This window comes from Acomys minous (assembly GCF_964271855.1).
Source record: "Acomys minous genome assembly, chromosome: 6".
In the NCBI taxonomy this organism is placed as follows: Eukaryota; Metazoa; Chordata; class Mammalia; order Rodentia; family Muridae; genus Acomys; species Acomys minous.
The window spans coordinates 15,241,367-15,267,703 of NC_140487.1; the positions used below are offsets into that span (position 1 = coordinate 15,241,367).

The 26,337-nt window shown below is 38.2% G+C and overlaps 1 long non-coding RNA gene across 1 annotated transcript in view; it reads right to left on the bottom strand.

The window, feature by feature from the left end:
* The window catches only part of LOC311599439, a 61,653-nt gene extending 36,111 nt beyond the window's left edge, over window positions 1-25,542 (bottom strand). The window contains exon 1 of the long non-coding RNA XR_014779893.1: window positions 25,475-25,542. This is a non-coding gene — a long non-coding RNA (uncharacterized lncRNA). The remainder of the gene's footprint in view (window positions 1-25,474) is intronic.
* Window positions 25,543-26,337: the final 795 nt, after the last annotated feature.

The window sequence follows — 26,337 nt, forward strand, 5'->3', positions numbered from 1 at the left end:
GAAACCTGGATTGCCTTGGAGACCCCAAGATGTTGGCAACACCAGGACTGTGAGAGACCAGCCAAGAAAAGCTGCTAACAGGAAGTAGAACCAAGAAAAAAAAAAGTGTGTTTCACTCAGCAAAGCTGAAAGGAGTTAGAGATCTGAAAAGCGCTATAGCATCAGACATGGAGACGCAGAGTTTGGAGTTAGTCCTGCTGGTTTTCAGTCTTGCTTTGGTCCAGTGTTTCCTCACTATTCTCCATTTTGAAATGGTAGTGCATATCTTGTGCCCTTCTATGTAAGACGTATCTGATCTCCTTTCTGTTTTGATTTTACAGGAGATGATCGTTAAGATATTGTCACGAGTCTCAAGAGACTGAACAGTGATGAGACTGTGTTAGACTGTGGGACTTTTGAAGTTGGACTAAATGTGGTGGCTTCAATGAAATTGGCCCCCTAAGGTCCATAGGGGGTGAAGTGTGGCTTATTGGAGAGGGTGTAGCTTTGTTGTTGGAGTAGGTGTGGTCTTGTTGGAGAAGGTAGGTCCTGGGGAGTGAGATGTGAGGTCTCAAATGCTCAAGCTAGGCCTAGGGTCACTTTCACTTCTGCTGCCTGAGGATCAAGATGTAGAACTCTCAGCTCCTTCTCCAGCACCATGTCTGCCTGTACATTGCCATGTCCTGCCATGAAGATAATGGACCAAACCTCCGACACTGTAAGCCAGCCCTGAATAAATGTTTTTCTTTATAAGAATTGCCATGGTCATAGGTCTCTTCACAGCAATAGAAACTCTAATTAAGACAATTTGTGACCCTAGCTCTGTGTTGGGGGAGGGAGGGCAGAGATAGAAGGATCAGTGGGATTTGATAGCCACTAGCCTACCTCCAGATTCACTGAGAGAGTCTTATCTCAAGGGAATATGGTGAAAGTGACACGGTAGAACACCCGATGTTTTCCTTTTGGACTCTGCATTGTACATGGGCCCTTGAGCCCACGTACACTATATACATGCAACACACTCATACACATGCACATGCACACACATGCACACTTATAAGAATGACCATAAGACAAGATACTTGGAAGTACTTACCATGTATCAAATATTGTGGTTATGTTATGTGTGTGCACTCGCACACATGCATTTTTCTAACACTGACTATAATACATATGCATACACAAACACACATATATGTACGTATTTCAAACATATGTGTATGTATTATAGAAACAAACATCCCTGAAATCTCTAAATCTCTAAGACTTAGAACAGCAATACTTTTTTTTTTTTTTAACGGCTCATACCTTTTGGCCAATGGAAACCAGCTAGGGCTGACAAATCACCATGGTCAACTCTTGGTTCTATCATTCTCAAGACAAAAGGGAGATAATCTATTGTACACTAGTCAGTGAAAGGTGGAAAGCATATGAATTACTGCAACAGGATATTAGTAAACCAAGGGTATGATAGAACCTAGAAAATATTCTAAATATAGTTAAAAGAATAGCAAACAATGTTTCATGTACTAGACTACACAATTACTAATATGTTCTATTGATTGGTGAGGTAACTAAGAACCAATAATTGAATAATTCACCTATGGTCACAAGTTGTTAGGTAGTAGACATGACAGTGAATTCATAACTTCTGAGCCTAAGTGTGTACACTTAACCTGTACATTTAAAACTTTGCACTACAAGAGAAGATTTCAGCTACCTAGTAAAACTGTGTAGAAATATGCACAACAATCAACAGTTAATGCACCATGCTGCTTGATTTTAATCTCTAGATTTTTTAGCAATATGTGGAGTAGAAAACTTATATAGTTATCTAGACTTTTCCAATTCATCTATTCTCCAAAACTTCTCTTTGAGCCAACATCTTGCAACATTTGAGATGTTTAGAAAATATTTGGGACCAGATGAATGCATCTACATTTTCCATTGCTTGTGATTTATCACTTTGACTCACAGTGTATAAATTATAAATTATTTTAAAAATGGTACTGCTAATGCATACTTCAAAAAGCTTATATTCTTGTTTGTCAATATTCAAATATTTTCTTCATTGCCTGTTAATCTTTATAAATGAACTATAAAACTTTAGCCATATATTTTGTCTGAGAAATGGTTTGGTAAATATACTGCACACACACTTCCCTGACCTATTGTGGGATATTTAACTATTTGTTGATAGTACATTAAACATCTTGTAATGTCTATATATACCCACTAGCTTCCTAAGCAAAAGGCTTTACCTAAGCACATGGGGAAAATTAAGTTGCCAATCAGACATGAATTCTAATGTCATCCTCACTGTCCTGAATTCAGGCTAAGCAATTAGAGAAAAAGGACAATGAAATCTGATAAAAGCATGGAATTCATCATTTCAAGCAGACACATTAAACTGGAAGTGTTTTTCCTTTTAAGTATTGATCACAAACACTGCAACAAAACAGAAAAATAAAAACAGACAAGAGGAGTAAAACTGCAGAAAAGGAAGACAACAGCCAGCCAGACACAAGGAGTAAAACTGCAGAAAAGGAAGACAACAGACAGCCTATTGCAGCACAGGTGCTGCTCTTCCCAGCAGAGCCTTCTCCTGAGTCCCATTCTGGTTGTGATATCAAATACTTAGCGATCTACACGAAGTCTACTTACAGAAAATTCTTAGCAAGTTTTAAATAAGTCACTATTAGCCTTCTCCCCTTGGCTTGTTTTTTTTTTTTCAAAATGTATATATACATATGTTTTTAATTGAATTGGCTAGGAAATATATATGAGTTCAGGATAAAATAAATCAGTGCAATTGTACTAACTGCTTAGACACTTTTCAAAGATTATAGTTAGATAAACGGAGATCTAAGGCTTCATGCTTACTATATTTTTCCTTTCTATCATCATGACATGCTTTGAATTTTCATTTTTTTCTATTAAAAATACTTAGTAAAATAAGACTTAGGTAATTTCTTTTTCATCTGTGCCTGGAGATTTAAAATTTCCCAAAGCCTTCATCTTTGATAACTTACGTATCAAATGTATGCCATCTTAATACACATTCCATCTCACAACACACAATGTAGACAAACTTCACTTCTCATCCTTGGAGAACTAAGCATTTAGTACTTTGAGATCCTTACTTTGTTCCTTACTTGTACCTATATGCCATACCCAGAGTGTGTGCGGGCTCTATTTTTCACCGCAATGAAGTTTATCAGTGTGTTTAATTTTTATGATTTCATTCATTATCCTTCATTACCTTCAGTTTTCTTTGTTTGCTTTGGTTTTTTTGTTTGTTTGTTTGTTTGTTTGTTTGTTTTTCTATACATCTTCTATGGTCACTACTAACTTGGATGTTTGAGAATATTTAAAGTGGTCTGGCTTGATACACATATGATTAAATGAATTTGTAATTTCAAGCCCGTACAATTTAATAAGTGAACACAGTTTACACACATTTTTTCCTTTTATTTGGCCACTTTACCATGCCATGCTTTCATATCTCCATCTGCTGTCTCTAAATCTATTAATACAAAAATAAAATATCCCAGCGCATATTGTTATTCTTTCTAAATAAATGAATCAATTTACAAATGTTTGTCTAATTATGTGGTGAAGTTCTTCAAAAAATATCTTTGTTACTTTTCTATTACTTTAAAGATACACCATAATCAAGGCAACTTATACAACAAAACATTTTCCAATGGCAACAGGCAGGCAGGTATGGTACTGGACCAGCACTGAGAGCTTACATCCGGACCCACAGATAAAAGGTACAGAGAACGAAATAACTGGGACACCATCAAGGCACATCTCCTAATCCTTCCCAAACAATTCCACCAAGCGATGACCAAACATTCAAATATATGAGCTTATGGGGGGGGGGAGGTTATTCTCATTCATACCATCACAAAGAGATAATGAAATTAAAAGGGAAATCAAATGTCTACTTAGGTCATACTTGGATACATTGGTTCTTTCATGTCAATTCTAATCCAGCCAGAGAAATAGAAGCATATAATAATCCTTTCCTGAAACAGGTTATAGAAAGTCCTTGTGAAAAGATGTTTAATATGAAATTTGGAAAAGCAAAATTTTCATTAAACTGCTTTATCTATTCATACCTTATCTTATATAAAGAAAAAGAATAACTTCAAGTTATCCTTTATTGTGAAACTGAAACTTGCTAGGAAATACAAACCTCAGTACCAGGGAAAGAAACTCTTTCAGGGTTATTGGCCACTGGGGTCACATAGACTCCCAAACATTACAGGCATTTGCCATTGTTCTTCCAGAACTTGCCACTTTTGAGAGCTTGACAATGAGACCTTATTGCTGAAAACACCATGTATTTGCATCATAGAATATGGAGAGTGGAACTGGTACTGACCAGAAAGCTACACTGCTACTGGCAGGGAAGAAATGAATATGATCAAGATTCACAAAGAACTAATAAAATACTAATTTTAAAAGTCTTTCAGAGAGACAACAGGTCTTGAAGTGTTTCTACTAACTGAGAGACTCAGGAGTAGATGCTCTCAATATAGACTGAGCTAAATAATTATCATAGCCAGGATCCTTCTTTGTTTCTTTGTTTTTTCTTTCCTTCCTTCCTCTCCTTTCTTTTTTTTTTCTTTTACTACTTATTCTTCTCTCATACAGTACAATCTGACCACAGTTTCTGCTCTCCCGACTCTTCTCAGATCCCCCCTACACCTCCCCCCTCCTCCAGACCCACTCCTCCTCCATTTCCCTTCTCAAAAGAGCAGGACTCCTACGGCTATCAACTGAACACTGAACATGGCATAAAAAGCTATGTTAAGATTAGGCACAATTTTCTTTATTTCTTTCTTTCTTTCTTTCTTTCTTTTTTTTTTTTTTTTTTTTTTTTGGCTTTTTGAGACAGGGTTTCTCTTCGTAGCCTTGACTGTCCTGGACTCACTTTGTAGACCAGGCTGGTCTCGAACTCGCAGCGATCCACCTGCCTCTGCTTCCCAAGTGCTGGGATTAAAGGCGTGCACCACCACCACCTGGCTAGGCAGAACTTTCGTATCAAAGGTGGACAAAGCAACCCAGTAGGAAGAAAAGGGCCCCCAGACCAGGCAAGAGAATTAGAGACAACCCACCACCCCCACTGTTAAGGAGTCTCAAAAGAACAACAAGCTGCACATCCATAACGTATAGAGAGAGGACCTAGCGCAGATCCTTGCAGGCTCTGATACAGTTGCCTCTGACCCTGTGGGCCCCTATGAGCCCTGTCTAGGTTCTCTGAGTCCTGTTCTTGTGATGTCCTCAACCTCTCTGGCTCCTGCAATCCTTCCTCTGCCTCTTCCACAGGGTTCCCCAAGCTCCAGATTCTTAACTCTTCAAGTAAGGAAAAGTACCCGCTACTGGGCGTAAGTGCTCCTCATCCTTGGCATCATGACCACTTTCTTCACTGGCTTATTAATCCTCTTCAAAGAAAATTTCACTATGAGTGATGTTCTCCAGTCTCTCCTCCAATTTACTCGTAAACTTGATCCAATATAGGGCAATTAATAAGGAGCAACTCATCACCTGTCACTTTTTCTCTGGTCTTGTGAGCTTTACTGAGTCTGTTTTAAATTAAAACTGCTTATGCAAATGAGTTTGTGCTCAGAGAGAAAGGCTTGTATTGTAATGCTTCTAGACCCTGAATGCTGACAGTTTTATTTGGCTTCCTAGCTTGCTACAGAATTCATTACCACTAGAAATAATAGTTTGTAAAATCAGAGTGGTTCTATAGCTTTTATTTAGTGGCTTGAATTCATTTTCTTGATCTAGAAAACTTGGAAGTCACTGAGCAAATAGACAAGTAAAGTGTGACCTCTAAAATACCAAACACACACACACAGAGAGAGAGAGAGAGAGAGAGAGAGAGAGAAGAGAGACAAAGAGATAATACATCTTCTTTTGAAGCAAGCCTGGTGAATAACTACATATTTTTCACATTGAAGTAGAAATTTTCATATTCTCCCAGTACTCCAACAAGCTAAGAGGCCTATATATTATAAAGATACATATCTGTACTGTCTGGCACACAGTCCTTCCAACACTCCCAGGGTTTCTTCTGCTTCTTTTTGTTCACGTTTTATCAGAATGTGATAAATAGAAACCAACGTGATATCAATGAGGCACCAAAACAGCCAACTCCTCTTCCACAGAGATTGTGACACAAAGTTAGACAATTGCTCAGCCCCTAAGGCAAACAGTAAGGAATAAAGCTATTTTTCTTTCCAGGTAAGAACAAACTGTTTCCATATTTTTTACTTATTGAGCAAAGGAAGAAAACAGTCACCATAGTAGTAACTCTATAATATGTAGTACTGGATATAGTGTGGGTTTCTCTTCTGAGGCAGCTCATGAAGGCAGCAGCTATCATCAAGTTAACACCTGATTCAGGCCAGGCTAATCCATCATTATCCATTCACATCTGCATCTGCACTGCTCTGGCTGGGCATGTGAGGAGACTTGTAGGAATCTGTCGCTCAAGATTGTAAGGTTTGGCAGCTACAGTGCTTCCACAGGTAGAGTTGGGCTTCTTGTGGAAGAGAAAAGGAATTACCATAGGTTTCTCACTTTGCATCTCTGTCATAGTGAGCTTCCCACCCATGCTTTTCTATGTACAGTAGAGTTGTGATGAATGGAAATTTCTCTGTAGTCCTTTCTTTCCCCTTTGTTGTCCTAAGTTTTATAATGTCTGACTTCTAACATCCTCTTATCAGCAAATCCCACAATTTCCCTGTCCTTTGTCCTTTGAAATATGGCAATAACTAAATGTAACAGGAAAGTCATGGTTTCAAACAGAACAAAGTGGATTTTTATTGTACTTTCCATGCACTAAATCATGTGAGAGTCTACACACTTTCCCAAGACTTAGTTCTCTCATTGGTTACTAGTAATGACATGAGGTGAGAACTGCTAGACTGTGTGGCATCAAGATAACCTCAGAGTCCAGAGCACATACTCTTCTCTCTTCCCATGTGCTCCGACTCTGTCATTTTTATACTCTTACTACTGACTTTTGAGGAAAACATTTTCTATTCCTTTTCTTCACTTCTCTCAAGTTTCCATTTAATGCTCTCTCTCTCTCTCTCTCTCTCTCTCTCTCTCTCTCTCTCTCTCTCTCTCTCTCCCTCTCCCTCTCTCCTGTTTTTGTCAAGACAGGGTTTCTCTGGGTAGCCAGACTACCCTGGAGTAGCCTTGTAGACTAGGCTGGCCTCAAATTCACAGAGCTCCACCTACCTCTATTTCCCCAAGTGCTGGGATTACAGGCGTGCACCACCTTGCCAGGCTAATGATACTCTCTTAACAACCTCTCTCTCCCTTTTAATATTTGCCTTAGTTGTTTTATATACTTTTGCATTTATATCTCTAATGTCAGTCCTAAGCTTTGTTCATCCTTGTGAGCAGGCCATGCTTTTTCTTCTGCTTACTCTTAAATTCTCATTTTAAGAATGTAACATCAACTGAGTAGATGAATGAACATTACAAAGTAAGAATAGCTTAGAATTTATAATATAATAACTTTCAAGTGTTTTTGTTCACCACATTTAGTGTCCAAACATTCCTCGTCTTCTTCTTTATGAATTAATAAAATAATACCTAGACTAAGTGCTAAAAGTTTTCTGTTTTCTTCATTGATCTAATTCTCCTTTTCCTCACAAAATATTGACCATATTTTCAAATTTCAAGATAGGTCCATAGTGTACTCTATCTTGTCCAATGCAACATAGTTGAGAAAGAAACACAAAAGAGCTGCTGTAAGTATTCCCTCCATACACAGAGATCTGAACTATATAGTTCAGGAATGAGATCCCAAATACACATGTATATATAAAGTATCAATGACAATGATATTATTGTCAAAACTATGTTCTTGTTACTTCAGAATTTTTATGCTCTTGAAACCCTGAGTTAGGATCAACAGCAAGTGGTATAGTTTCAATGCTTAATAGCAAACCAGACATAATTTCAATCTTGGGAGAAACAAATCCTCAATGTTAAAGGCTAGTCTGTGTGTGAGTCAGACATTGTAAACTGGTACTATGCTATGCAAGGAAATATAATCACCAAAAACTTTAAATATATGCTAGAAAATTACAGTCTAAAAATCTTGACTTTGTTGTTGGAAAGAAGCATTAGAACTCTCATGAGAACTGTTTGGCATTGATGGCCAATTACTAGACATGCTAACAATACTGCTGTGACCACACATGTCAGAGGAGTCAGCTTTTGTGAGATGAGAACATGCTTTTTGCATGTTTTCCTCTGTCTTTTTAGGTTACTGTTCTAAAGTCACAGCCATTTAGCTACAATTTGAAAACAGTGATGGCTAACATAACTTAAACAGATATATTTGGGGGGACTGTTTTTTTATTTTTTTATTCTCTGATGGAAAAAAAATGGTAAATGGTTTATATGTTCTAGGAGGCAATTTGGCATCTCTAATCATGTAAATCTGTATTTTAGCATTAGGTCTAAAGTAATGTGTGCTCTTCTAGCCACTTCATAATGACTCTAGCAATGAATGCAGAAGCCAAAATTCTCACTGTAGTTCACACTGTATATGCTACAACACCCAGAACAAAAATGGGCACTTCAGGCCCGTGAGCTAAATAATATGGCTTGCCTTAATTATTCATGGAATTAAAAGATTCCTTTTCTCCAAAAATAATTTCCATGGGGTATCGAGGTGGCTAAGAAGTTACAAGTGTGTGCTGCTGTTGAAGAGAATGTATGTTCAGTTCTCAGTAGCCACACTGTGGCTAAGAACTGTCTAGTTCCAGGATGCACATAAATGGTCCACAAGAACTCAGACAGAACATTTACACATAAATCTTTTTTAAAAGTAACTAAGAATGATAATTCCCATATTCTCTGAGAAAAACAAATGAGATTTTCCATTTGCACATTTAACCAACATTACATGTGTATATATGTATGTTGTGCTTTTTAAAATGTTAACATTTAGACAAGTACAATTAAACTCAACAAAATTAGATTTAAAAAAATATCAACCAATCAAAGATGACTCCGACTTGATTCTGTAGCACTCAAGTGTCTTATTTAATGAAAGGTAATTATTATTTTGATTTTTGTCACTTCTAGGCTAAGCCCCACCGATAACACTTTGATCATCATCTATATATATATATAGGTTTGCACAATTGAAAATAGTTTCTATATTTTTATCATGAAAAAAGAAATGGATATTCTAGAGCAATGACTTTTTATTGGTAACACCTCTGATAACAAAACATTCTACACACTGAGTATCCTGCAATGACAATGGGACAAGGAGAGGGACCTGAAAGCATTTACCAGCCTCACATTTCTAAGCATCCTCTGCTATAGCTGGTACTCCTTGTAAATTTCACTTTCATTTCTACCTGTTTATTTGTGTATTTGTTGTTTGTGTGACAAGGCCTGAATATGTAACTCTGACTGGCCTAGAACGTGCTATGTGGACCAGCTGGTCTTTAACTTACAGTGATCCTCCTGCCCCTGCACTCCCTCCTCCCCCCCCCCCCATTCTGGCTGGGATTATAGGACTAAACCACCATTTTTACCTTTAGATTCTTTCCCTTTTCACTTTAGGTGTTCAAAAAGACTTAAGATGTTGGCACAAACTGACCTGTTGAGTACTGAAATACTTTCTTTTTGTTCTCAGTTTCAGTTCATATCTGTTTGGGTAAATTTTGGAAGACGGGAGCTGTTCAAATGGTGACAGGATTTTCATCAGATGGTCCATTAGTCAGTTTCCACAATGTGGAAATCTGGGCTTGCTCCATACATCTGTCACCTAGCATTCTCACCCATGAAAAGAAAAGTTAAAGGAGGATAGAAACTTGCTTTTTTTTTATTTTTTTCTGTTTCAAAAATAAAACAAGGCCAGGAAACCTGTCATCCGGTCACTTTTCTCAGAAAAGCATTGGCCGTCATCCAAAGAGTGAATTGAATTGTAAGTGGAAATCTCCCTCGTTGATTTTAGCAGGACAAGAGAAAATAACTTGGTACAAAGCTGGGGAAAATACATCATCATGATGTATTTTTCCTTTGATGAGTATGAAATGTCCTTCCCCATCTCTTTTGACCAGTTTTGGTGGAATGTCTATTTTATTAGATACTAGGATGGCTACTCCAGTTTCTTTCTTGGGTCCACGTGCTTGGAAAACATTTTTCTAGCTCTCTACACTAAGGTAATGCTTATCTTTATTTCTGAGGTGTGTTTTTTTTTTGTATGGAACAGAATGATGAGTCCTGTTTTTGCATCTGTTCTCTTAGCATGTGTCTCTTTATTGGGGAGTTGAGGCCATTGATGTTGAGAGATATTAATGACCAGTGGTTATTGGTTCCTTTCTTTTTTTTAATCTTGTTAGTGGTAGAGTGTGTGTGAGCTTCCTTTCTTTTGTTTTTTATGGATGTAGGGTTATTTATTTCCTTTGTTTTCCTGGGTAAAGTTACCCTGCTTGGGTTGGAGTTTTCTTTCTAGAATCTTCTGTAGGACTGGATTTGTGGTTAGGTACTGTTTGAACTTGGTTTTTTCATGGAATATCTTGTTTTCTCCATCTATGGTGATTGAAAGTTTTGTTGAGTATAGTAGTCTGGATTGGCATCTGTGGTCTCTTAGTGTCTGCATGACATCTGTCCAGGCCTTCTGGATTTAATAGTCTCTGTTGGGAAGTCAGGAATAATTCTGATAGGTTTGCCTTTAGATGTGATTTGACCCTTTTCTCTTGCAGATTTTAATATTCTTTCTTTGTTTGGTACATTTAACATTTTGATTATTATGTGGTGGGATGATTTTCCTTTCTGGTCCAATCTATTTGGAGTTCTGTACACTTCTTGTATATTTATGGGCATTTCTTTCTTTAGGTTAGGGAAGATTTCTTCTATGATTTTGTTGAAAATATTTTCCGGGCCTTGCAGATGGGAGTCTTCTTTTTCTTCTATTCCTATGATTCTTAGGTTTGGTCTTTTCATAGTGTTCCAGATTTCTTGAATGTTCTGTGTCAGGAGCTTTTTATATATAACATTTTCTTTGACTGTTGTATCCATTTCTTCAGTCATATCTTCTATCTCTGATAGTCTTTGTTCTATCACTTGAATTCTGTTGGTCATGCTTGTGTCTGTAGATCTCATCCCCTTCTCCCATTTTTACATTTTCAGGATTGTCTCAGATTGTGTTTTCTTCATTGCTTCTACCTCCATATTTAGGCCTCGAATTCTTTTATTCATTTCCTTCCCCTGTTTGATAGTAGGTTCTTTAAGTGATTTGTTCAATTCTTTCATCTCTTTCTTTGTGTATTCTTATGCTAGTTTGAGGGATTTATTTTCCTCCTTTAAGGCCTCTATCATTTTCATAACATCAGATTTGAAATCCTTCTCTTCCGTGTTGGATGTGAAAGCATCTCCAGGGCTTGTTGTGGTGATGGCAGTGCTGGTTTCTGGTGGTATGCTTTTGCTTTTCTTCTTATGCTGACTTCTTCCCATTGTGATGTCTCTAGTTGGACCTTGTGCCCAATGCCTGCTTGGATCCCAGAACTTTCTGTGGCTTTTTCTGGGTGACCTGAGGTCAAATCCCTTTGTTTTCCAGACTGTGATATCTGTTCAGTGCTAGAACCCACAGATGCTGGTGGTTTTTTTTTTTTCAGACCACAGCTCCCTCTGAGCCCTAGGCATTCAAAAGTTGCCCACCAGCCAAGTGTGTGGCTCTAGCCTTCAGAGCCTGTGTGTTCCTGTCTGCAGGGACCAGGATTTTTCTGTGGGTTAGCTCAGTGGCCAGAGGCCAGATCCAAGCAAACTCCACACAGTTTGGACCCTTCTGACCTGTGGGTTACCAGTACTGGTGTTTTGACCAACACCACAAAATAAAATTGGCATGTTCACTGGTGTTACCCTAGATCAGCCCTGGAAATATACGTGTGAAGTAACACTGTACAGACTCAACAAGTTATATTTAGAAATATATATATATATTCCTAAATGAAGTGTGGGAACCAGTGGGGTTTATAGTCTAGAGGATAGAGGAATTAATAAGCTTATTTTAATAATGGCAGGTATTTCTTTTTTTTTTCCTTTTTTTATTAATTTATTCTTGTTACATTTCAATGGTTATCCCATCCCTTGTATCCTCCCATTCTTCCCTCCCTCCCATTTTCCCCTTATTCCCCTCCCCTATGACTGTTCACCCCTACCCAGATCTAGCCAATGGTCAGAACATTCTCCACAGTAGAGTGGAGAGTGGGATATGACTTTCTCACATACTCTGGTGCCTCACCTTTGACCATGTCCCCTGGAGGGGGAGACCTGGTGGCACTCAGAGGAAGGACAGCAGGTTACCAAGAAGAGACTTGATACCCTATGAGCATATACAGGGGCAGGTATTTCTTTAAAAGAAAATTGAGGCAAAATAGGGTTCTGTTTCTCATTGGAAGATCAGAATTACTCTGTGAAGAAGTAGCATTTGCACGGAAAACTATGCAGAATGGAACTGGGAGAGGGAACAGCTTAGAAGCCTATGTTGTGTCTGGCAGAAATAGTAAGGATAGGAGCAGGGGAAAGAACAGACAGGAAACCAGCGAGATTTATAGTGCAGGAGAAAATTACTAAAACGCGTCATGGGCTGGTAGAATTTTCTCAAGTTTTCCTTAAACATGCAAGGTACATTTCAAAAGGTTCATATGGGAGACCTGCACACAAGTCTAAAACCCAAAGCCAAAGAATGTTCTTTAGCATCGGAAAGAGTAATCCCTCAGTTCTAATGACTTCCCAAAGACACAACTGCCGATTTTCTTCTGTCCTCAGCAAAGAGTCACAGCCATTAAATTCAGTTATCAAAACACTAAATGAAGAAGAACTGTGGAAAGGACAGAAGCAATTACACTTAGATAAATTGTTCCTGGTAGTAGTTACGGTAATCGCCCTAGGAAAGTATAAAGCATGGTAATCTGATACAAACTACAGGAAACAAACAAAAATCAGTTCGTGTGCAGGCTAATGTTATGTTTTAAGTTTAAATCACCGGTTTAAGAGATCTATAAAAACGAAAACACTTCTAACCTGTAAGCCCCACTTGCCCAAGGACAGGTGACTTCCAGAAATGGTGGGGGCTGTTGTTCATAGAAGATTTTTAAGAAAGTGTACGTTTTTGCTTCTGTAAACAAGCATACTTGCCCTGGGTGCACATGACATGGTCCCGGTCAGTATTTAATAAAGCCTCTTATTTGTTAAAATTTACTCATTGTCAGACTAGTGAGTCTCTGAATAATCCCAGACCCATAACAGTTTGCTTTATGGGTCTAATGATGACAAATAATCCCAATATTCTCAGGTTTCCTAGCAGTGCTTGCATGTACACTATACTCAGACTATTGATTAAACTCTTTATACTTGGTAAAAAAAAAATTTCCCCAAAATGATAAAATTCCTGAACATCAAAACTACATATCCACTGGGCAGTGGTGGCACATTCTTTAACCCCAGCACTCTGGAGACAAAGACAAACCTCTGAGTTGGGGCTAGCCTGGTCTATAGGGCAGTCTCCTGCATGGCAGGGCTACGCAGAGAAACCCTGTCTCAGGAAAATAGAAAATCAAAACAAAACAACAAACCACACATTCCATTTTTGTTACCTTCTGATGAATACCGCCAGTGATTGAGAACTATATGTGCTTGACATATGGCTCAGAAATCTTTAAAGAACAATTTAAAAATTATAAACTTCCTATATGATCTTACAATATATACAGACGCATGGAAGCTGATTGCTGTCCTGATAGTAATCAGGCTTTTTAAAAATTACTTTTTTAACACTAAATGTAGTCAAATGCCAGACTATCTTTTCTAATGATTAATGCTAATGCACCTTATCTTTTCTTTCATTTTCTGCAGTTTGCATTACAAATTATAATTCTAGTTTCCCTTCTGTGGCTGTGATTTAAAAAACAAAATTCCACTACACAGAACCAAGTTGATAAGAAAAGGTTTGTTACAGCATACAGACTAGAGTCCAGCACCAGGGGAAGTCAGAGTAGGAGATCAAGGCAGGAGGCTGGAGGCAGGACCTGAAAAGGAGCCATGGAAGAGTGGCTTGAATACCGGGTACTTTCTTAGGAAAAAAAAAAATATTACACCCACTAATAATACAGAACAATTAATACAAAGCACTATAGTCATAGTCTGTAAGTGGCATTCTCTCTCCCTTACATAACAACAATCCCAAAGTGTATGTATATTTATATATTCAGAGAGAGAGAGAGAGAGAGAGAGAGAGAGAGAGAGAATTTGAGATGCTGAGGAAGAAGTTGCCAATGCTAAAAACTCAGCTTTGAAGCATCCCAAAGCAAACACTTCAAAAAAAAGTATATGTTTTCCCTGGAACACTGCTTTTATTGGCATATTATCAGCAAACAGAAAGAAGCTCAATGTTATCGTTTGTGACAGAGCACACATGATGAAGAAAAAGGGGCTGGGACTGAATAAAGAGATGAAGCTGAAAGCCTCAATTTGTAGCTCGTTTGAGGCCTGGCACAGCCTTGCAGCATTCTTCTCTGTAACAACTCTTTGTTGCCAGCCCAGTGAAATGAGCAATGAGCCCTTTTAGTATTACTAAGTGCTGAATGAATGAAAGAAAAGCAGAAAACCTTGTTCCATGCTGCCAAGAGCTTCAACTCATTATAAATATACCCATATAGCAACCAATAGTCCAATAATGGCATAATATTCTGATAACATGCCTAAATATATCATATGGAAGTCACTGTGGCTTGGCACACAATGAATCTGTTGCATAGAGACATTTAGAAACATTTAGTTTTCATTTTATTAATATTTTACGAAATTTGACTAAGTGAAATAAATTGACACTGGAAGAACCTGCACAGAAATACTTAAAAAGTGTCTAAAATAGCCGTGTTTTTATTTCAATCTATAGACTGTGTGCCCTATATTTACTTTCTGCCACTGTTAATAGACTATACTTTTCCTGGTGTCTCAAACTTGCCAAGCTCTGTTATTTTCACTTCTGCAAATGCTTTTTTTTTTTTAAGTTGCAGTCTTGTTACTTGGCTCCCCTCTTGCCCTAGACACATCGTAATACTTTTTACCCCATTGTTGAATTAGGTGTTTCCATAGGTTTCTGCTGCACCACCCACCACACCCTGCTCAAAACATTTGTTTTTCTTTTTCCTTTTCAGTTTCTCACAGAGACACTTCACAGGGAAATGTTTACACAGTAAAAAGAAACACAATTAGCACCAAGTGCAGGCAAGAGCAACACTAACCCATATGCTTGATGCTGGCCCCACTGAAGTTCCTGTGGTGACTCTGCTGTCTCAGTGCTGGGGAGGGCTAGGAGAGAAGAGGACGCAGAAAGTTTGCATATTCATCCTGTATACATAGATCAAAATTTTAGGAACGTACATGAAGGCAGACTGAGGAGGAGGTTGGAAGTATCATTAGAAGTAAAGTTTGTCACATAAAAGAAAACGTAGGATGGGGACTATATTGTTGCAGAGGCCTCTCTACAAAAAACAAAAACAAACACACAAAAACCCCACTAGATTGAAACTATTGGTAGAGATTGGTAATCAGTTGGTAGTCAGAGATTTACCAATCAGTAAACAACTGAAGGCAAGGATTTCCCCCTTCTCTAAATCTTTCCTGACTAAATAATTCAGCGGTTAGCAGTAGGGCTCTAACCCCTTTTCCTAGCTGTAACTGCAGAGCTCATGAGGCAGAAAAAGGAGGATGCTGGGGGTTCCCTGGCTACCCAGTTTAGTCAAAATGGGGAGCTTCAGGCTCACTGAGATACACTGTCTCAAAATAAAGATGAAAAGTAATAGAGGAAGACGCTTAACATTGACCTCGGTGCCTCCATGTATGCATGTATAGTCAAGTGCATGCACATGTGTAAATGCACAAACACACTACATATCAACTATATATGATACATAAACTACATAATATACAAACACATTATATACGTACAATATATTGTATATAAACTATATATAAATATTTTTCACTTTTTAAAAGAAGGAAATTGGGATATGTACTACATTAATAGATCTTGAAGTAATAATTGTAAAATAATTCAATTACACCATAACAAAAACAGGATACTATTTCTGCGTATACACAGTACAATTAAATTCATAGAGATGGAAAGAACGTGATGCTTGCCAGGAGCTTGGCACAGGACAAGTGAGGAGTTCATGTTTACAGGACCAAGTTCCAGTTTTCCAAGATGAAGAACCCTATGGCTAGATGGTGGTAAAGGCAGTGCAAAAAAAGATTTCTCCGACCAATCCTGAATTGACCACTTAACATTCATTATGATGTTAAACTTTGTTACAAGTGTTTTACTACAGTTGTGAAAAATATCTGAATGTATGCTTTCCCTCATAAGATTTAATCTTAAGAGATCTTCATAGAAAAGCATATGTATACCCACAAAACAAAATTATTTTCTTCACTTCATCAGTTATAGTTGACCAATTGATACAGGACCCAAATACTTGGAATACAATGGGAAACTCACTGAGCATAGAGATGTCTGTTCACACAATGGAATGCTACCTATTGACTAAAGGTATTTGCATATGTATTTGTTAACTCAAAAAGAGTACGTGAAAACAAGACTTCGTCCAAAGCACTATTACAGGAAGGAAGCTCATTTTGTGAGTTTAGAAAAATTTGTGGGTAAACATCTCCCCTGTAAACTTACATAGCTGCAAGACATACATCAGAAAGTAAAACTAGACATAAATTCCTTGAATTACAAATGTAATATGGGCTAAAATGAATTTTCACTTTCACTGTGAGAGTTTCTCTGAGTGTGAGCATAGTTTATTTAACTATTTACAAAATATAAAAATTTCTAAAAGACAGTACAGTTGGAAATCTCATTCAGAAAGGGGTTAGGATCTTGAAGGCTGGAAAGGTCATCTGAAGCAAAGGAGGCTAAGAAAACCATGGCTATTTTCCGGTGACACTCTGGGTTGTCTCCAGAATTCCAGCTCGCATTTTTGCTGAGGTTGTAATATGTGTGTTTGTTTGATGCAGTATTCTTCTAAAAATAATGTCCTTAACACTAAGAGAGAATGACTTTCATTTGTTGTTCATAGGTAATTCACACTCTCCTGCCTCTGGAAGAACATGGGGTTTAGGCAGGCTTTCTCCACCGCGAAATCGTGCCTCCTATAGGACGCCACGCAGACTGGCTCCTATGGTACAAGCCCAATCGACATTTGAGTCACCTGCTGGCAGCCTGCCAACCCTCTCTAGCCAAGCAGGAGTCTGAAAGGGAGACTTCGGTGTTCATTCTGTGCTGTTTATCAGCTGTTTTCAAGCGGCTGAAATGATCTTGGCAGTACAATTCAAAGGCATCTCTTCCACTCTTTCCTCCACCACTGTCCTTTGAAACGCTGCCGCCTCCAGTCCGTGTTGACGTTTATTTATGCTTCAGCCTGGTGTCTGTAAGACCCAAGGAAGTAATCAAACCAAATTTATGATGTGTCTGTGTGAAACAGTGCAGAGCGCTGGACAAAAATCAATGGAGAAATAAGGAACGAAGAAACAAATGTTTAAGCTCAATTAAATTACAGCGTTTACAATTTCAAAGCTTAAGTGGGGCTAGGGAAACTGCTCAGTGGGGAAGCAGCGAGACTCGACTTGCCTTCAAGTTGCCTGCTCTGGGAATGTGGCCTCAGCGTTTCTAACAATAGCGCTAGATTCGGCCAATTGTCGTTTACACCGCAACTAATTTGTGTCTCAAATTTTAAGTTCCAGGAGACAAGAAGAATTCAAAAATCCTATTCTGTAGGAGGATAACTTAGATGAGGACCTAACTGTGTGGTGTAGTCAAGAAATAAAACTTGTTCCCAGGCAGCTGAGGAAGCAGGAAAACAGCATTAGCTCAGAAAACTAGTATCAAATAGAAAAAGATCCATGGACAAACATGGCGGTGAGGACTCTCTAGTGATACCGGTGAGTGGGGATTTTCTAAGAAGAGTGGTGTCACGTGTTCCGATACAGCTGTGCTAGTAGCTTCCCCGTGTGGTACTTCTGTTCCTAGTACATGCGTCAGATGCAGCAATCTTATGTTAAGGATGGTCTGAGGGAGGGGGGAAAAAAAGGAGTGTCCACCGCAGTTAACTTTGTGATGATAAAGCAAAGCCAGCTGTCAAGACAGAGTGGAGAAGCAAGACGTGGGATGGACCAGCTCAGAAGCAGATGTGCCTCCGTGCCACTTCCTTAAAACCCATCAAGAAGCGAGTTTATTAAGGAAAGCTATAGACTTGGCAGGGTTCTGGTAGCACAGCTCTCTGGCTGGCGGGCACGTGGATTCTAGCGCTCTAACAACTGCCCTTGTCCCGTAGTCTGCAGTCTTCAAGGTAGATATTATTGAGCTTCTGCGTTTGGAGAAAACTGAGCCGTGATGAAAGACCCCCATCCAAGGTCACCTATCAAATAACTGGTGATGGGGGAGTCAGAGGCAGGTGCGGTTGGCTCAGCTCCACATCTGTCCCAGTGGTAACTCTACCTATCCACACACCCACCAATTTCTCAGGAACCCTTTACACCTAACCTAGATACTATTTGGAACTTACTAGTGGTAGACCTGCTACATCCAGAGTACAGCCATCAAGCCACTTTTCCATAGCACATGAAAATTACCCTGTGAGCCTCCCTGCTATCTAATGCCTGGCTTGGGAACTCTGTAGGTATAGTATCCTGTTTCCTTTCAGTCCATATCTCCTCACCAGCTATTTTACCCACCAATGATCTTCCTTCTTATTTAATGAACAAAAGATGAGTGCATAAAGAAAAGCCTGGTCTTGCTATTTTTAAAATGAATATCCATATCTAATCTTCTTTACTCTATCAGCTCTAAAGGGATTTCACATTGAATATAGCTGATAAAGTTCAATTTAAAAGAGGCTTTTCGTGACTTAAAAATTAATATGAATAATCCACATTCTTATAGAAAAATTGGAAATAACAGATAAGCAAAGAGAGAAAAAAAAACCTAAAACTACCCATAATCCCAGTACCTCAAGATAAATCGTATTAATGTTTTAACATGAAGCATTCTTGGCTGTAGATAATATGGCCTAAGTTAATCTTTTTAAAAACTGGGCATGGGGCTAACAGGATGACTCAGGGAGTACATTTCACTTGTTGCCAAGCCTGATGACCACAGTTCAATCCTAAGGGCCCAGGACGATGGAAAGAGAGAACTGACTCCTACCGGTTGTCCTCTGATGTCCATGAAAGGACACAGACACAGGCACACAGACACGCGCGCACACACACACACACACACATATATACACACACAAACACACCCACACCCACAAAGAGAGAAAATAAGTAAATAAATGCAAAAAAATAAACAAGATGAGCATGTACAGGAAACTAAGCCAACAAAAGCATCTTCATCGCAATTGTCGCTATGTTACTGTGCCTTAAAAGAGCTGACTTCACTGTAGTCTGAGGAGATCAACAGTAACCACAGCCTGTGAAAAGCTTCAATAGGAAATGCTTGTTTTCCTCTATGTTCTCCCACATTTTGGGAAGTTATAAAGACTCTTGGAGCCTGACCAAATGATGGATTTCATACACAGTGATTTTAAAAACAGATTAACCACCAATCACCTCCAAATTATTGTGTTTGTACTAGCATAAAAGTGAGTCAGTAAAATGTGTTTGGAAATACAATCATCTGCATATGGAAATACAAATATCTGTTTTCATCTGTATTTCTGCTTAACACAAATGACTCAGTAAGGACCGTTCTATCACATACGTTTTTAGAATGTAGCTGACTTAATTTTTCTGTGGATGTGTGGTTTATAGCAAATGATTCCCTCCCTTGAAACAGTTTTGAAAAGGGCAGGGCCGCCCTTCAAAGTTTATTTTTAATGTTTAGATGAATATTTGTTAGTCTTCTACTTAATTTATTCTCTGTTGGACCCAAAGGCTTCACATTAATCATAAGCAGTCAACAATTTCAATATTGAAAAGGTTTCCCAGCTCAGCTTAAAGTTGCATTTTCAAGGACATCTATAGTGTGTTATTTTAACACTATCATCTATTGTAACATTCTGTCAGGTCCTCTATATCCATTATCTGATACTAACAATGGATTATTATTATTATTATTATTATTATTATTATTATTATTATTATTATTATTATTATTTATTATTATTATTATTCTACAGATCATGAACTGATGCCCATGGAGAGTAAATGTTATGCGTAGGTACATATACAACTAAATAAAAGATGATAGATTTCAATGTTCTTTAAATGTGTTATTTTAAAATCATCCCTCTGGATAATAAGTACTAGTGATCTATTGCTATCACAGTAATGATAGTTAATCATGATGTCACTAATGCCTTGGAAGTGCTGAAAGTAGATCGTAAATATTTTAACCACAGACAATTTATATTTCAAGCAGATAATTAAATAAATTTAATAGAATGAAATGTTAAATTTGTTTAATTATTTCACAATATGTCAATATATCAAGACAAAACATTAAAGTGAGGGTCATAAATACACACCATTTTCCTCACTGTCCCTTAAAGTCAGTGGGAGGGTAAATTATTCATTTAAGCACTGCATATCACCTTCTTTTTAAAAAGTTTTTGTTGTGGTTGTTGTTGTTGAGAATTTCATACACGAATACTGTATTTACATCATTCCTACCCTTCCCTTTAGCTTTCCTCACTCCGGCCCTTCAAATGCCCCCTTGTTCCCTCTCAAATTCATTTACATTTACAAACACATATATAAGAGTAAATATAACATGTGTATATATTTAGTGTTGTATGTATGTATACATACATAACCCATAACCTGCTGGGTCCATTTATGGTTATTCACATGTATATGTGTTTAGGGCTGATGAATTGGGACTGACAGGTAACTTGTCAGAAGGCTCATCCTTGTAAATGACTGGTTCTCCCTCTCTCCACAGCTGTTAATTGCCTGTAGCTCTTCTTCCCTGGGTGGGGTCTTGTGAGGTTTCCCCTATCCGTGTTGGGATGTCAACTGGAGTTGTCATTTGGCATGTCTTATTTCAGCAAGATTTTATCTTGAGTATGCGGATGCAGCTTCCCTGTCATGCACAGATACACTGTCTCACAACAAATTCTTGTCCTGTCGCCCTTACAATCTTTCCACCCCATCTTCCATGATGTTCCCTGCACCTTAGATATAGGAATGGTGTTATACTATATCAGATGACTCTGAGCAGTCCACAGTCCGTCATTCTTGCATTTTGGACACTTGTGGATTTCTGTGATGACTGATCTGTGCAAAAATAAGCTTCTTGGATACAGGGTTTAAGCTACACTCCTCAGTGGGTATAAGGATAAATATTTACAATGCAGTTAGAAATTCTGTTTATCTAGAAGATTGGCATTAGTATATTCTCCTCTAGGCTTACAGAACTAGACATAACTTCCCTCCCAGTGAGCAGGTCTTAAGCCAAATTAAGACAACTTTCGGTTGTGGTTAAAACACCACTATAGACCAAACAAGGACCATGCATGGACTGGACCTAGGTCTTCTACATAGATGTAGCCAATAGGCAGCTCAGGCTTCTTTTGTGTCCACTAATAAAGGGATCATGGGCTGTCTCTGACATGGGCTCTGTTGCCTGCTTTTTTCCCCCCACTTCCAGGCCACAGGGGAAGAGGACAAACTCAGACCTCATATGACTTGATAAGCTGGGGTGGTTGGGTAGGGTAGCTCCCTTTTCTGAGGAATAGGGCAGGGGGAGGGGGAGCAAGGGTGCTACTGGGAAGAGCGGAAGGAAGGGGCTACAACTGGGATGCAACATGAATAAATAAATTAATAAAAAGAACATTAGGGAAGTGGAATGGGAAGATAAAGCGAGGGGATAACAAATAAGATGTAATCTGAATAAATTACTTAAATAAAAAAATGACAAAAAATAAAAAACAAACAAAATAAATAAAAATAAAATAATCTTAACTATAGTACTAAAGGAAAAAGAAAAACAGACCTTCAAACTCTAAATGAAAAAAGCTCAGCTGTAAGTCTGAAGTCTAAACCAATCCTTTCTCTCAGAGAAAAGAAGAAAAGCCTTCTAGAAGGAGCCAGGAGAGCTCTGAGAATGAGGGTAGTAAAAAAAAAAAATCACTGGACTTTCTACGTGCAGCATGGTGACTAATAGAGTTTTTCCTACGAAATTATCAAAGTGCCTGTATTTGTACATTATACATTTTTTGCATCTTGGGATGTCTAACTTGAAACCAGGGCATGTGGCTTCAAAGAAAGTTCTTAATAGTTAGATTATTAATAATATATTATTATTTCACTTTTATTAGAACATTTTGTTCAAATGCTTAATTGGCTTTATTTAATATTCAAATGGGATTCAAGCAATTAGGTTTAATTCAACTTCATCAATAAATTGATATGAATAAAGATCTATCTTAAAATTTGAGTTCAATACCTTCTCTATAAAATAGCTTCAAGCATAAATATAGATAGTGTAGTATTAACCTTATTCATAGGGTTTTTATGAAACTGTCTATTCTCCCTGGTCACGCCTGCTTCTTCCACTGCTGCTCATCTCGTTGGTCTCTTCAGTGAGGCTCAGCTGCAGGAGGCCGCTGAATGTTGAACATCTTTTGTGACTCCGTGCAGCACATCTCTAACTATGAACTTGTTCTGTTTACTTTGAGATTTGTTTTCCTTCCTGCCTTCACACACTGTATAACATGTTCCCACTAATTAGCTATTCCTCTAAACACTATTCTTGCCATACTAAATGTTAGTTCCATGTTCCAGGCATGTTCAGCCTATAGCCACTGGTGGCCAAGGACAGCTGTCTAGAATGAAGTTACAAATTATATTGGCCACTGATCAATATTTGTAGATGTTTTCTGTGCTACTGAGGTTCTGATAGGAAACATATGGCTTGTGTATATATCCTTACGTGTTTTCCTATAATAGTTGTAGCATTTCCTATTTTAAACTAAGGTCTCTGGTTAAGTTTGAGTTGATTTTTGTGTAAAGTAAAAGTTATGGACCTGTTTTCATTATTTTGCAAATGGATATCTAGTTTGCTGGCACCATGTGTTGAAAAGGCTGCCATTTCCAATGTATGTTTTTGATACCTAAAGTCAGGTGCCCAAAGTTATGTCGGTTTCTCTGTGGGTCTTTATTGTGTCCCACTTGTCTACATGTTTATTTTGTGCTGGTTCTGTGTTGACTTTCTCACTATGGCTCTGTAGTGAACATTGAGGCATGTTCTTTCTGATTAGGATTACTCTGGCTATCTCTGTTCCCTTGGGTTTCTAGATGAATTTCAACTTTTTAAAATACTTTTTCAACCTTATATTTGAGACAAGATTTCCCAATGGAACTCAACGTACTTCACTGGCTGGTCAGGAAGTCCCAGGGATTCTCCTGTCTCTACCTCTACAGTGAAAGTGTAGTCGCTTTGTTCTTTACTTTGCAGAACAGATTCACTAGGAATGATATGTTCAAATACATTTCCTTTCGTTTTTTATACTGTCTCTCATTTTCTTCCTGCATTTATGTCTGTTTCTCCTTCCATTGTCCTCTGCTTTCTCAAAAGTAGGTTTTGTTATGGTATTTGCATACATAATTTGTGTTGACCCTCCTCCCTCCTCTTTCATGGTCCCCTCTCCAGTTTGGGACCTATACCTACAGTCACATTTACATATATAAGAACTCAAAACTAGGATCTGCATATAAGAAAGAAGATGTTGTATTTATCTTTTTGAGCCTTGATTATGCTGTTAATATTGTAATTTGAGGAATCACCCATTTTCCTGCAAACTTCAAGAATTCATTTTTTTAATGGCTGAATAAAATTCCATTATTTATGTACTACATTTCCTTGTCCGCCTAATCAGTTGATGGAGATCTAGGCTAATCCTATTCCCTTGCCTTATGAATTGGGCATCAGTAATCATAGATACACAAATACCTCTGTGATAGAATATAGATTCCTCTGAATATATGACCAGAATTAGTATACTGGGTCATAGGGTAGGTCTATTTCTAGTTCTTTTAGAAACTTCTTTTCAATTTCCGTAGAACTTGTACCAGTGTATACTGCCACCAACAGTGAACAAACATCCCTGATTCCCCACATCCTCAACTGCAGTTGAAAACAGCCATCCAATTGAGGTACCACTGTTATATTTCTTTTCTCTGGAAGCATTAACCATCTTCTGATTTACTCTGTGTCTTCTAAAATAGTTTGATATCTGCCTAAGTCCGAGTTAGTGTTGTTCCCTTTATGCTCCCTACAACTTAACAAATTCCAGATTGTTTATTAGTACAAGAAACTATTCCTCGTCATTCTCCCAATGATGCCTTGCCTCTGTTTACTGTGTCTCTTCTAGATCCCTTAATGGATTGACATTGGAGTTTCCTGACTTATCACATACATTTTAGGGGTTTTTTTGCATGTTCCATGCTTTATTAACCACAAATTATGCTCCATCTCTATACACCTCAACTTTGATGTGTATGAAATCCATCTGGGCATCTTACACAAATAGAAATTCTTATTCAGTGTGGTAGGATATGGCCCCAAATTTCACTGACAACATGCTTCCTGGAATGCCAGTTTTTCCATCTGTAGAGCTATTTTGGATAGCGTGTTTCTAGGTATTGGAGGTACAGCAAGGTTTTCTGCAGTCAGACAATAGACAAATCTTCTCTACTACACTCTATCCACTAGCCTCAGGAAAACTGACCTGACCTCTTTGAGGACCAACTTTCCCCTGTACAAAATAAAAATCTCCAACCCCTGTGAGTCTGGCTTCTTGTAACGATTAGGTGTGATTTTTAGCCTGCACAAACCACAGGAGGCATGGAGCAAAAAGAAGATAACCCTGGGCATCTGCAGTCAGGGCTAAGCTTTAATGATGCAGGGCAGAAAGTGTGCTGGCATGTCTCCATCAATGAGGAGGGCTCTGTTCTCTGCTTCAGTCTCAGTGATGGCTCTGCCTTTGAGTTGAAGGGATTGGACCAAAGTAGCTACACCTGTCTCATCACTACGTGAAAGCACACCCCAGCCACGGAATAGGAGCAAGCCTACCCCACTTCAATAAAGAACCACCTGTTGTGTCAGCCACAGGATAGAAAGTAGGTAAATCATTCTGGTTGTGTAATATATTAAATGAGTCAATGTCTGCTAAAAATAATCCATAAAGGCAGTTTTTGTAGTAGAAATCATAAAGAATTGTGAGCAGGGAGCAAATATAAGACCCTTGTATTTAGAGAGAAAGCTTATTGCGCTAAAATCATTGGTTATGGTTGCTCTGAGCAGATGGAAGAGAGTAGGAAGGAAGGAAAGAAGGTAGCATTGACTTAGTAGCTCTTTCATGCTATACACTAAGCAGATACTAACACCATAGAGGTTGAACCCAGAGTTTCCTACCTGTAAGATACCAGCTCAGGAGAAGAGATCAATTCATAGAGGAGAATACACGGCTAGCTTTCTCTTATAGTGTTCAGGATCCAAACTAAGGAAACAACTCTACAAACGTCTAGTCTGGGTCTTCCCACATCAATTAGCAGAATTAAAGTAATCTCCACAGCCATGCTCACAGGCCAACCTAATTTAGATAAACCCTCATTTGTGACTCTCTTCCCTTATGAGTCTAGATTGTATCAAGATGACAGTTAATGCTAACCATTACACCAGGTAAACATTTTAGATGTTATGTTTAATTTGAGAAGCAAGTCCTCATTAAAATTTTTGAAAGGTAGGGATGATATAGATCATTGAAAAACAAATATTTATGTAAAGTGGGATAGCTAAGAAGCCCAAATAAACTTTATGAGCTTCCTAACAGAGCCCAGTCCTGGATTGTGACATTTCCACTTATTCCAAATGTCATAGACAGAAGAAAGAGACTGCTACCAAGCATGTTCATCCAAAACCAGCAATTTTAAACAACAGAATCAACAATAGGAAAATACCAGGACTAAATTTTCCATAAGTTTTAATGATGTAGAAACAGTTTTAAAAGGTGCCTTACAGTCAGACTAGCTATGATGTGCTTTGGTCTATTTGTAGCAGACAGGGGATGGAATTTAGATGGAGTCTCATAGTTTGGCCCCGGCTAGTCTCAAGTTCACCATGTATTCCAAGCTGGCCTCGAACTCACACCAATCGTCTTGCCTCAGCCTCTCAAGTTCTGGTAGCACAGACATGCATCTCAAAATGTGACGAAATGATTGAGTGAATAAGTGGAGACCTAGTATCAGTCAGCTATTTGATGCATAAAATAAAGAACT